The 14329-nt window shown below is 37.2% G+C and overlaps 1 protein-coding gene and 1 non-coding gene across 9 annotated transcripts in view; one reads left to right on the forward strand and one right to left on the reverse strand.

Moving 5' to 3' along the window:
- The window catches only part of LOC129779772 (protein winged eye), a 619088-nt gene that overhangs the window by 570997 nt on the left and 33762 nt on the right, over positions 1-14329 (reverse strand). The window lies entirely within an intron of this gene.
- On the forward strand, positions 11216-11286 carry Trnag-gcc (transfer RNA glycine (anticodon GCC)). Its single transcript has one exon. It is a non-coding gene; the product is annotated as a tRNA-Gly (tRNA).

Consider the following 14329-nt stretch of genomic DNA (forward strand, 5'->3'; position numbering starts at 1 on the left):
TTGAAACATCATTGTTTTTTCTATCTCTTGAAATAATCGATATAGCGCCTTTTTTCTAAGTTACGTTAGGGTCACCATGAAAAGAACTGTTTTGTTTTGCTCTAACTTTTATATTTCTAATTCCACATACAAACTATCTTCGAAAGACTTTTAGAGCTTACTAATTCAAACATTTTGCGATGCAGAACTTGTCAATATCTCAACTTCACTCAAAGTTATTGACATTTCTTCTCCATAAATAAGCTCTCTTCAATTGTTTGTCATTGTTTCTGGGGCAAACATAAACAAAGTTTATTGACGACATTTGATAGAGCATATTTCACTCTACATGATGTGTGATTTTCAACACTATGTTATTTTTTGTGTTTGAGTAAATTAAAATTGAAATCATGAGTTTTTGGGTAAAAAAAACATCAATAACTTTGAGTAGGATTAAGATATTGACAAGTTCTGCATCACAAAATGTTGTAATTGATAAGCTCTAAAAGTCGTACGAAGACAGTTTTGATGTAGATTTTTAAATATAAAAGTTGAAGCAAAAAAATTTCAAGGGGTTGTAACTAGGACACGACCGCATATTTTCGACGTAGAACTACGCAATTACATTATGCAATCCACTTGTTTACCACTTCGAATATTATTTTAGAATGCATCGAAATTTTTGTAATAGATTATGTTCTTCGTCACGAATAAATTTGACGAACGTCTTTCTACGTTTGATATTATGCCTAGGACTACCAAAATATGTGAACGGAAGAATTGTCAAACGATCCTTGTATTTTACATTTTCCTCTGCAATTATTACACATCTCATGTTTACGTAGTTCTCGAACCGCGAAAAGTCATTCACCTCTAGTATCTGAAATGACGATTTTCTCAGGTTTCTCAGTTTAAAAGTACGTTTTAGTGAAACATATACTCAAAGTACTCAACACCAAAAAATACCTCCGACTTGCATGTATTTGTATCCCCCAGGCGCATTAATTTAGAAGTCCGTGTTAGGGAAACACAGCTCAGTGGAGAAAAAAACCTCGACATGCATGTTTGAAAAAGCGGATTCCCCCAGGCACATTGATTTTTAAGTCCGTGTTAGGGAAACATAGCTCGGTGGGAACAAAAATACTCCCGACATGCATGTATATTTGCAAAGCGGATTTCCCCAGGTACATCGATTTTGAAGTCTGTGTTGGGGAAACCGTAAATCGGGCCAATCAAAACTTGACAGTTAGGGCGTTTAGATAACGCTTGATATTTTACAGTTATTAAATTGTTCATCTCATGAAAAATAACATTTTATTAATTGTGATAGACGCGTAGAAATATTTCCTATCAATTGATGCAAACATCTTTCCGATCTGTTATGAAATGTTCGAGTTATAAGCATTGGAAATATGGGTAGGGTCAGCACACAAATCGGCAGAACAAATATATGGGAAAAAAAGGAAGTTCTTCCAGTTTTCCGTTTAGAGAATAGCGAATTATAATGTATAGCATATCAAACAAATCTTAGAAAATTTCCGATTCGATTGGTATGCAACTCATGAGAATTCCTTCACAGTGAAAATAGTTATTAACGTTAACTTTATTTCATAAAAACGTGACCTGTTTTCTGATTTGGCACCCTTCCTGAAAGACGTAGTTCTACGTCAAAAAAACCATTTTTTCATATCACACTAATGCAGCATAGGAAAAAAGCGCTAAATCGATTAAATTAAAAGATAGAAAAAAGCTTTGTTCTACAAAGTAGGGAATATGCTCCATAATGTCCAGAAGATGATACGAACGGATGCTATCGGGAAGAGAGGACAGAAAACCAATGGCGGATCCAAATGGAAAACTATGTTAAGGAATAAAGGATATGGAAACATTCCATTGCTATGGAAACTCATCTGGAGCTAACTGGCAATACCTACCTGAGCGATGCAGTGTTATATCGACCAAAGAATTTGTCTAAAATTTTGAATTTCAAATGAAATATCTATAATACCTATGTACTCAAATATTTAAAAGTGGTCAAGATGTTATGAAAGATTGGCTCCACACCCTTCTAAACTGAAGTTAACATTAATAAAGTAGAGATATTGGTGGCCTAGAATCGTTATCGAAGTTTGCAAGAAACAGACTTTTAAATTTCTGTGTTCCACGAAACAATTCGTGACATTAGTCGCAATTGTTCGGTTACCGGAGTTAATGAGTTACCGATCCATGATACCTGTATTCTTTTCAAAATAAAGACTATCATTGTGGACAAATTTGAGGCTGAGCTTGGGTAGACTCTACACTTCGTAGTTGCTCTCCGTGATTGACCTGAACTAGCGAAATTGCATGAAGAACACACTGAATGACGCTTGGGAGTAGTAATCCATTCTCATTGTGCAAGTTTCGGTGATTCGAACTTCAAATGGTCAATAACGACGCCGGCCACATCCTTATAGACATCAGGGGAGGGGAAGGAATGTTAGTATGATATTCGCGACCAGAATGGTTCCTTTGTGATTATTATGAAAGGGGTAGTTGTTAGTGGGGAGAGGTAAGAATTTGGATTCACTGCGGTAAGTGATGTGATTCCCTAAATGCGAAATCTCAACCATTTAACGAAAGAATGTTTTCTAAAACGCAGCAAAGGCGGATATCAAAGCGTAACCTGAGAAGGTGAACGAACAATTCTACAATAATTCGGATCGATGATAAATTCCGTACCTAGTCGCACGCAGTATTTTCTCAAAACGTGACGGATAAGGATATCAAAGGGATTATCATTGTGAACGAACTTCTGGTTAAGAAACTATCAAGTATAATCGACAAACGTACGTGTTCAACTGATATGGATCCAGCAGACTTGTCACTTGATTGCACCCGCATTAAAGCATCATTGACATAAGTGCAATATAAAACATCGGAAGGAGTAGTACAATAATTATGAGAAAATTCTCTTTACTTCAAGTATGGCAGTTTTTCATTTTGACATATTTTGACATATCCAAACTTTAAGGACCGGGAAGAAATCTTGCTTGTTTTGCTTGCAAGTTTTTAAGAGGCTTTAAACTTTGCAGTTCATTCGCCTCTATGTGCGAATTTAGCGGATAAAAGTTTTTATTGCGTGCAAGTTTCTGTTCAACGTCATGCTGGATTTAATGAATAATGAATTAATTCAGTTAAAATATATTGATTGCTTATCAAGTAACTACGTTCAAAGTCATGCTCATTAGATAGAGAATTGAATCATTCATCTTCCCACATAGTTTTTTTTCTTGATAGTGACAGAGAAAAGTTATAGACTGAAACGAGAGCGGTCAATATAGGAAAATATACAGAATTTTGAAAATCAAAAAAAGTTGTTCGAATATTGTTATCGAAGTTTTTCGATAAACATATATTTTACCTATCTTCCAACCACAATTTTATTAATCGGAAAAGGGTCTGAGAAAAGTTATAGCCCAAGTTGTATGGGAAAAATTAATTATTTTAGAGAAAAGAGAAAAAAATATTTGAAAGGATCGAAAACACATTCTCGAGATAGTACTCATTCGATGAAGAACATTTTTATTTATCTTTAGCCAAACTTTCATTGGTCCGAAAAGGGTATGAAAAAAGTTATTGACCAAAACGTTCACGAGTTGTACGGGGGAAAGGTTCTGGCTGGGTAAGAAAGTAAAAAGTGAAAAGGAAGAAAAAATTTCTACTGTATAACTTTTCTCATACCCTTTTTCAATCAATAAAATTGTGGCTGGAAGATAGGTAAAAGATTTCTCTATCGAATATTTTCGATAACTCTATTCGAACAACTTTTTTTGATTTTCAAAATTCTGTACATTTTCCTATATTGACCCATGCTCACGTTTCAGTCTATAACTTTTCTCTGTCACGATCAAGAAAAAACAGGAAATGGGTTATATCTGTGGTATAACCGCAAGGGTGACGTAGGACTATCGTTTATTTAGTGATCGTTTGTTTTTAGCTGGATCCGAATCAATTCTAAATTAATGAATAAATGAATATTTGGAGGACTTCGAAAACGAGAGCGTTACGTTGGAGGCACAATATTCAGCAAAAGAAGCAATCACACAAAAGTTGTATAATACATAATACATTGCTTGTATTGTGATATGATTTGTATTCCGTTTCCAATAGACAAACTATTAGTTGCATCAAACCAGTCTACATAATTTTCGCGTTCGCGCATCCTTTCTCACAACACCTATTTCTCGTTTGAGAAACTGTTGAGTAAACATAGTTTCCCAGTGCGCATAGAGCGGGAATTCCTTCTTAAGATTTATTTCAACTCTAATAAATTACCGAAAATCACAAAACCAAATGTATTCAATCGCAGTATTATATGGATAGAAAACATTAAAATAAACTCTTTCGCAAATTCAAGGGGAACTGGCAGATTATTTTTCAGTAACGATTACATCTTTCCGGAATCTTCTCGATGCTGAACAGCAACCAAATGGAAAGAATTCCGCGCGTGTAAGTGTGTGTGTGGCGGCTGCTCCGATGCCTCAAGCGGAACCGTTTTTCGATGCTGATACTCTCTTGGTCGCCTTCTCTTCTCCTCCTGTTGTATTGGCTTTTTTACGCTCCCTCACAACTCGAAACAAGCTGAACAAAACCAAATGTATTTGGTTGCAGTGTTATATTGATAGAAAACATTAGAATAAACTCTTTCGCATCAATGTATTTTTCAATTCCCAGGGGAACTGGCAGAGTATTTTTCAGCAACGATTAGTTCTTTCCAGATTTTCCTCGATACTCGAAGCCCACCAGTGGTTAATGCTAACTCGATAACCATCTGTTAATAGCACTTGATTGAAAAATATTTGGTCGCAGTGTTACATGGATAGAAAACATTAAAATGAACTCTTTTGCATGAATGTATTTTTCAGTTCCCAGGGGAACTGGCAGATTATTTTTCAGCAACGATTGAATCTTTCCGGAATTTTCTCGATGCTGAATGGCATCCAAACGAAGAGTTCCGCGCGTGTATGTGTGTGTGGCGGCTACTCCGATCTATTCCCGGGGAACCGTTTGTGGCATCACTCTCCTCCTGATGGATTCCCTTGTGGCCTAAGATGCACAAACAGGCTCTTGGTGACACCGTTCAACCGCGCTTTCATGATAAACGAAGAACTTCACCACAACAGCGACAACATGCTCCAATCACAGTTCAATTATAACTAAGTGGATTTCCGAGCGGCGCTCACTTATATACCAATTGGTGATTTCAATAGCCTGTTTTGAAAGCAATTTTAAGACTATTGAAACAAGTTTTTGGATCAAAAAGTAACAAGTATATAACGCGTAGGCATTTTATCTTTCGAATGAAGTGTTTATCATACTATTTCGTTCAGTTGTTTAGTAGCTATTAATGTTCAAAATCTCGGTCTCCGGCGTAACGCTTTAGTTTTCGAAACTTTGATTTTACACCCCGGTATAGAAATGAAAAACGTAGTCCTACGTCAAAAATAAATTATGTGGAAAGATGAATGATTTAATGAATAATGAATTATTCCAGTTGAAATAAATTGATTGTTTATCAAGTAACAACTTTCAACAAAATTGTCCTATGAGGAGCATAATGAGTTTCTCGAACTGAACCATGATTTTTGTAAAATTTCTGCACAATTTACAGGTTACACACAGTACAAGTGGCTGCTGTCAAAATTATGCATATGAAAAAAATTGAAAGATATGTCCTAAACACGACCACATTTATTATGTAGAACTACAATTTTTTATTCAATGCGTTTGTTCATCACTTCGGATATTAGTCTAGAATGCATCGAAAAATTTCATTGCATTGGCATCAACATTGGCACAATTTACATTGCAGTGAGTATTGATCGCGAACGCTATTGCGGTGATCTTTTTCGTAGTCGACACACATTCACTCACAAACTATCTCCAGGAACCTGCGGATCGATAGTGGACTTTTCATTTGCAAAGGGTAGCAATCAGGAACGACAGTAACAAAGTTAGGGAACGAGTTTCGGGGAAGTTCACTTTCGGTCCACAGACCGATTTAGGCCAGACGGAAAGTTCAGCGTCGGTTCCCAGCTAGATCGGGGCTCATCGTGTTAATAATGATGGACAGATTTCATCTATCTTCTGATATAATGAGCGATTTATAGAGGTATAAAATGTAAAGTTGGCAAGGTTTTTGACGTAGGACTACGTCTCAGAAAAGTCAGAAAACGAGTCACGTTTTTAAGGAATAATGTTAACGATATTACCTATAATGGAATATCGTTAAGGAATAATGTTAACGATATGGGGTCATCTCAAGGACAGTAGTGTGGGAGATTCAGGGTTGAACTTCGGATAATCCCCCAAGTATCGGATAGATCGAAGAGATATTGATACCGTCGCGGTTGATGGTCAACTATCTACTAAACTTTATTTACAAATTTCATTTTTAATATGTGCAATCGCTCCGGCTGGCCGAGTAAGCCGTCATCATCGGGTGGAGAATTGGTGTGTGTACTGCGCTAGTGCTAGGTCACAAGCACGATAAAATGATCGTGTCCACCACAGTAGTATTGTTTTACGAATCTTTAAAAGGGCTTTTGGTTATGGTTAGACAAAACCGCCAGTGAACCTGTCAAGTGAGAAAAAGATTCCCGCGATAGCGATCATGATGAATAGCCAAAATGTCCATTGCGACAAATGCCCAGCTTATCCGTTGTTGTTACGAGCGAAACAATGAATCATCAATCAACCATCTTTAACTGCTTCTACGAAATCACGCAAATCATTGATCCTTTTTAGGGTCATCAAAACTTTGTACTAAAGAGTTATTTATAAAATCTCGTTACATTCTGAAATAATAGAATCCTACGTCTCCAACGCGGGCGTGCCTTGGACATAGCCCCCTTTCTTGGATTATGCACATTAGCCCATGTTTTGTATGAAGGGGAAACACGGGGTGAGTTGGACATACAGGGTGATTTGGACCACCACTTTATCTCAAAAAGAACGACTCAACTTGGATTTTTATGATGTTATCTCCTTATATTATTGAACCGTATGTAACTAACGTAAAAAAACTTTGGTAAAAATCGACAGGTGGAAGCAAACGGTAGCATGAACACAGCAAGCACATTGATTGCCAAAAAAATGTGAGTTTTCCGATCGTGGTTTCAAGGTTTTTCCCGCTGATTAAACTCTTCGTGTATTGTGTAGTAAAATTATGTTCGCCTACAGAAGAGGAACAATTTGATGCAGCGAAACAGTAATTTTGATAACCACAAACGAATAAAATTTACATGTTGTGTGGGGTGAATTGGACCTACAGATTTGAGGCTTTTCTTTGGTCTAATTGATTCCAGATGCCGCTGAATTACAAAAAAGGATGGTCAGACAACGTTGGAAGAAGGAAGAGCTTGAAAGAGCAACGCGGGCCATCGAGAACGGATTTTATTGGACCAAGCATCGAAAGTGTATGAAAATGCTCGAACAACAGTGAAAAGATCCATACAGAATTCGAGATGGTCTCAATCCATTTTTTCTGGTCTGGAATCTGGCCGAGACACCTTGTATCGATCCCATAACACTGTTACTGATTGTAACATTATCCTAAAATACTTTACATAAACATAAGTATGTTTTTTTCGATGAAACACACACTGGACCAAATCACCCCACAGACGGTCCAAATCACCCTTTATCAAATTTTAATTTAGCATTAGCATTAGCATTGAGCAAGTTGCACAATATCGTAGGTGGTACGAATTCAGAACTGTTATGTAAAAAACTAGCCTCCATCCGTTGCTGATGATTGGTAATATCTCTTAGATGAAGGCATGTTTTCTCCAACAGTTAAGAATTGTCCTGGCCACGTCCTTGCAACTGCTAAGGAATGGGAAGGAGTGTTAGTTCGACATTTACTTAAGAGAGATGCATGGAACTCTACGACCTCTCATAAATGTCTCGGGAGTTTAGGGATGTTTTAGTAGGGTAGGTAAGCCATAGGATACACTCAGCCGGTGTTACTGGCGTAGCTTCTTGTTAATATAACTATAAATCACACTTTATAAAATTTTAATGTCCAAAAATAATATCTTTTATTATATGATATATTTGGTAATTTCTAAATCTAAATCTAAATATCTAAAGCGTTACATAGAGATTTTTGAAAGCACGAAAAATTCGAAAGTTTGCTCAAATTTTGTTGAAAATGAGTTAATTTTCATGAAAAATCGCTGTTTAGAAGCTCATAAAAAATCGAAAAAATAAGATATGAAAAAAACGGCTATGTAACGCTTTAGATAATTGATTTTAAAATGTTGATAAAAAATTTCAGCCAAATCGGTCGAATACATCCTGAGATATCAATACCACCAGTATCGATGGTGACTTCATACTTTTAGCTGTAACTTTAACTAGCTTTAACGTTTTTTTCAAATATCGAAACATCCTCTTATGGCTACATTTCTGAGGGCTCTCTGTGAAAGTGTTCTTCTTTTATTTTTTTAAAGGGGGGGGGAGTTGTCTCTAGACTTATTTCGGACATTTGTCTCCCTAGACGCTGCCCTGGGGCAAAATATTGAGCTTCGAAATACATATAAAGTTATAATGATCGATATCTAGCGTTGTATTACACTCGGTGGCATTAGAAAAATATGATTTCATACTAAATCCAGTGCCCAAACAGTTTCGTTATTGCTTGAATCACTTTTGTTTGGTCGCGTGTCAAAGATGGGCACCAGCAGAGCAAAATATTCAATTTTTCATAGCTTTACTCCGATGGAGCCATGCAAACCAGTAGGTCGTATATGTCAATAGAGTTTATGGTCCTAATACTTTAACATTCTATTACGTACAATTTTACTTTCATCGATCAAGCAATTGACGAAACAAGTGGTAACTTACGTCGTCTGAAAGTGACCAAGGTCGAGTCGCGGTTATTCCGTACAAATAATACAAAGAAATAGAAACTGTATGTCATAGTGGTTCGAATTTTTGTGTGAACACACGCTGAGAAGCTTTTTCGGTTTTTCTCTGGTTTTTTTATGATAACAAATATAAAAATATTCTCCCCGACGGCGAATCGAGCCCCGGTCTCCCGCGTGACAGGCGGGATACTCACCACTATACTATCGAAGAATACGTTTTATGTGTGCAGTATTCTCTAAGATTGATTAATTCATTAAAATATCTTTATTTTCATAACAAAGAAATAAATTTCCAGATGATAGAATTAATAAAACGACAAGTGAACCAAATCTTTTGCATTCCAATTCTTTTTCTCATGTACAGATGTGAATTATACAATACCACGTGGTTGCTATTCTGGTTACCTTCACTTGTTGATACCATCCGCGCGCACTCATAAACCAAATAAGTATCAGCTTGATTTTATGGCATACACTTTCCAGCATCCAACTCAGTGCAGAAATTGTCATAAGTGTTTAACAAAGCTTCACCCTGTCGCTCTTCCTGTCTTCCCATAGAGACTATCCGTGTTTCTTCCTTCCTCACACTTCAACAGAAGAAAATGAAAATGATGCAGTTGCGGATGAAAATCGAAGGAAGAATGATGATATCTGATCGCGAAGGAGAGTAAATTCGACTTAATTAGAGCAGTTTTAATCAGTTTCCTAGTGGTAAGAAACTTCTTTATTCAATCGCCCTTCTACAGAACGGAACGTTCTGTGGAATCACTTCACCCAAATGAGTGAATCAATTTTATTATTAATGAAAAGTCGCTGGAAAACGTATCAACTTTTCATCATCAAATTCGGTTATTGCCCGGCCGTATGATGCCTGCTGAAATAATTTTATGCGATCGATGGCTGTCGCTTGCGAGAAAAGATGCTACCAAGAAAAATAAGAGTCGTAATCTCGCAAAATTATGCATACGCCTAATGAAAAAAGTTTTTAATAAATTTCCGTCTTGGCTCGGCTGATTATGGTAAACAGTACCGTCGGAGGGGCGGGGAGTCGCTATCCCTACGTCAGAAATAGACGAAATCTTTCCTTCCTCCATCAAAGTATCAGAATTCGTAATGAATTCACGTATCGTACAATCCTTCCACGGCTGGATTCAAACGTCATCCCGTGAGTCACAGCGAAACAGAAAATTCAATTTCGTCGACAGAACCTAATCCTTGTTTGGCTTGACAAGGGTCTCGGGGCTGACCTTGTGAGTATTGGAGGCAGCTAATTGGAATCTTTGTTTGTCCTCTGAGGTATGGCTACAGGAGGGCCACTGATTCGGGTTTCTTGGTTTTATTTTACAACGCCGAATGGCGCGCACAAAAGAATTCCAAAATTAGGCCCTAATTTAAAATTGCTCTATGCAGTACAAGGAACCAGTTTGTCTTACATTTCTTCCATTTCTGAGTTCTGAGCATTCAATGTTGTGTGAGTCGCAGTGCCAGATCCATCATCCGAAAATGAATAAGCAGGTTGTAAAAACTAACACCATTTAATTTGATTGAGCGTTCTGTCACTTTTAAAATTATTACTTCGTTTATAAGGATATGTGTACAGAACAAACCTGAATTTAGTTTGTGTATTTTTGTTGTAGTTGTCCGTCATTTAACACCAGTGCTCAAAGTGGACAATGGTGGAAATTATTTATTTGGATACAATGGAATATAAAAGAAATCAATCGATGTAGCTAAATTTGATAGCAAAGAATAACTGAAAAAAATCTGATGGAAAACAAGTTGAATTTTTGCAGACTATGGCAATCAAATTTTACAATTCCGTGAATATACATGTAACTTTGGGGGAAAATATATTCCACATAGAATAAACTTCTAGCGACATTGACATCCCACGTCGTTCGGCTTCGCTTTTACTCACACTTAGTCGACGAAAAGACCAAAGGAAGAATAAGAATCCGTTGTCAGATATTACCTTAACGTTTCCCCATAGACATTATTTAGAATTAGCATGTTGCACCACTCGTAAACACTCCCCCATAGTAGCATATCTTCCTTAATACAACATGTTGCGGAGGCAACGCTATATCTCATCTCATTTGGAGAAAACAAATTATGCAAAGTCTTCGATCAATCTTCTTCTTAAATAAAAGAATCGCTGACCATAAAAAGAACATTGAACTATAGTAACTATGAACATTATTTTTAATAGTAACATGTAGTAGAAGCTCGTACAAACACTGTAAAATTTAAAAATTTTCTTTTTTTTTATCAAGCCTCTTATATCATCTGGGATTACTATATGGCTACAGTCAACGTATCAAGCATCGGTGGTTCAGTGGTAGAATGCTCGCCTGCCACGCGGGCGGCCCGGGTTCGATTCCCGGCCGATGCAAATCATGGCTTTATGTTGTTTTATTGTATAGGAATAAATTATCTACTTGGAAAAATAATCATAAATTAATATTTTGATTAGGGATTTTAAATTCGCCTCAAAATAAGCGTGAAGTAATTCATTTTGATGAAGAGAAAGTGAGAAATGAGAAATGTACTGTCTTCAAAAATTATAGGAGGTTGTGTTCAAGACACGACCGCATTGTTGACGTAGAACTACGCTGTGGTTCAATTCAAGTCGCTTGTTTATAAATGCGGATGTTATTTTATAATGCTACGAAAATTTTGAAATAACCATTCTACCAGTTTGATCGCTCTGAATTGTTTTTTTTATTGTAGAATCATTTGATGATTCATTCTTGTGCTCGCAGAACAATACTTTGCTCGAGATAAGCGCAGCTGTCATCCTTAGTGGAGAAAGTTTTGCTACTGGCAAGCGAAACCAATTCACATACAAAACTCCAGAACGACATTTACTTTCTTGGTGACTAAATAAACGAAATAAACTCTATCTTTTAATCTCAACAACCTTGAAAAGAGTAGCACTGCTTCATTATGATCAAGATTAGCGTAAATGTAATCCTAGTTGAAAGCAGTCTTGCGACTGGCACGCGAGCCCAAATTAATTAATAAATTAATATAACTTATTGAATAACTTGTTATTCCCCAAATAATTTTTGGTGCACAACCTTAACACCAGCTTCACCATAGCGTCAGTTCAATGCATTGATGACAGAAAATAAACAATGTTAACTGCTTGGAAAAAGGCTGAATATTTGCCTCCTCAGAGATTCATTACTAATATCCTAGCATAAATATTTCCCCTTCCGCTATCTTCCCTCCTTGTTTATATTTATTATTACTACTGCATAATTTGCAACACAAAATAATCGTCAATCATAGCATAAAAACTAGGCGATTGTTGCATCGTTACAGGGCCAACGCACACGGAAGCAGATACAAATAGGGTTTCAGCGTAGAGAAGATGCACTATTTTTACGTACGGGTTATGAAGCACGCACGTACGCACACAAATATCCATATATCGATGGTTTGAAGCAACTAAATATACACACACTTATCTCCGTTCTGCGCTCTGCTCAACAGAAGCCCTTTCTGTTAATATTGCCAGTCTACATTAGCTTAGCTAGCATCCTTTGTGGAGAGAGTTTTCCTACCGTCATGCGAAACCAAATCACTGACGAAATTCCAGGAAATTTGTTTTCTTGGTGAGCTGACGATAGCCTAGTTTGATGATTCCCCACACAATTGTGTAGTTCAGAACCTTAATGCAATGGCGTCAGTTTGATATAATGATTGCAATGCTAGAGACAGCGAGTGAGTAATTTGGTCGCGTCCACAGCTCAATCCGGAACATGTGATGACGCAAAACAAGGAAGAACAAGCGATGTTCATTGTTTCGTATCTAGAGCGATACTGAAAGTTTGCCTTCCTTCATTGCTTAAGACTTTAAACTTCTTCAGGTCATTCGTCTCTAGCCTCCAAAAAGGCCCTTGGAAAACTTTACTTTATCCATCATATTACTCCTCCACCCCATTGCCTTCAGAAAGGCATTCGATCCCTCACCGTCCAGCTCGCCCAGCAACGTAGTTGTTCAGTCGATTTCCTAACGAAGAATGGAAGTTTGCCTCAGCCGGATCCACTGTATATATGAACATTCTTCCGTTCAGCATAATCAGTAGAACCACCCAAGCAACAGTACAGATCATGTGATCGTGATATCGGCGATGTATGCAACTATCGAATAAACAATTTCCTAGACTATGTGATCATTTCAATGACCAATAGTTTAATACCATAAAACTTTGATCAATAAAAATCCCAGATCATTGTCAAGTACTCGTGGCTCTTCGTACTTGTCGATCAAAGGGACTTCTTCTAGAAGCCTCCAATCAAGCAAAAGCCCATTAGAATTATTTTCGCAAGCGTATCTCTACTTGCTAAAACACCTACCATGACACATAGATGACACCACTGTTCACAAACCTAGGTAATTCTTATAGGGTAACAGCCTACAATCCATATTTATCGAAAATTCAAGGCGACGTTTACTTTACGCGTTGAACTAGTTTCAGTGAAACAACATTCATAAAACAATTTCAAAAACCCAAAGAACTCATGAGAATATCATGATGAATTTTTCTAAGTAATGTCATGTTCGAAACAGAAAAGGGTCTCGCGTTGTATTTTGTTTTTAGACTATCTTGAAATTTTTAGCGAGCTTCACCTGCGAATGATGGATTTCAATAGGAGCATATCCGAAAAATAACCTGAAACTATTGAGAACCAGAGCAGAGAGTCCAAAGCCCCTACGGAGGATGGTTATAATAGCTGTTATCCATGGTTATTATGGAAATAAACAAATGTATAAACTCCTAATAACATCACTCACCACAGATAATTCTGATTCTTACCTCCCCCACTAACAACTATTCCTTCCTTGATAATCGCTAGGGAACCACGCTATAAAGGCAACCCTTCTCGCTTTCGGGCGACGAATATCATACTAACATTCCTTCCCTTCCCCTGGTGACTGTAAGGACGTGACCAGTGTCGTTATTGACTATTTTTAAGCTCGATTCACCGAAACTTGCACATTGAGAATGATTTGCTACTCCCAAACATCATTCAGCTTGTTCTTTGTGCAATTTCGCGGATTCAGGTCAATCACGGAGAGCAACTACGAACTGTACAGTCGGCCCAAGCGCAAGCTCGAGCTCGACTGTCTTAAATTTGTTGAGAGAATATATTCTATGACCGAATCTCTTGGGTAGGGTTCGGTGACCGGGTTTTCAGGTAGACTTCTCGATCAGTCAAAAATCTTTCAGGGTAAGAATATTTCTTAGACTTTTATGGAATAAATTCGCACATATAATGCTATATTTTGTTTTTGATTTTCGATATTAAAAGCCACCTTAATCCGTATAACGACCAGCTGTTCGAAGATTCGAACAGCAACATTTTTTCCAATTTGTGCCCCTTGAATGGTAACGACCAAAAGAAGCAACCAGAAGCAGCGGAAT

This window comes from Toxorhynchites rutilus, chromosome 3 (assembly GCF_029784135.1).
Source record: "Toxorhynchites rutilus septentrionalis strain SRP chromosome 3, ASM2978413v1, whole genome shotgun sequence".
Taxonomy (NCBI): Eukaryota; Metazoa; Arthropoda; class Insecta; order Diptera; family Culicidae; genus Toxorhynchites; species Toxorhynchites rutilus.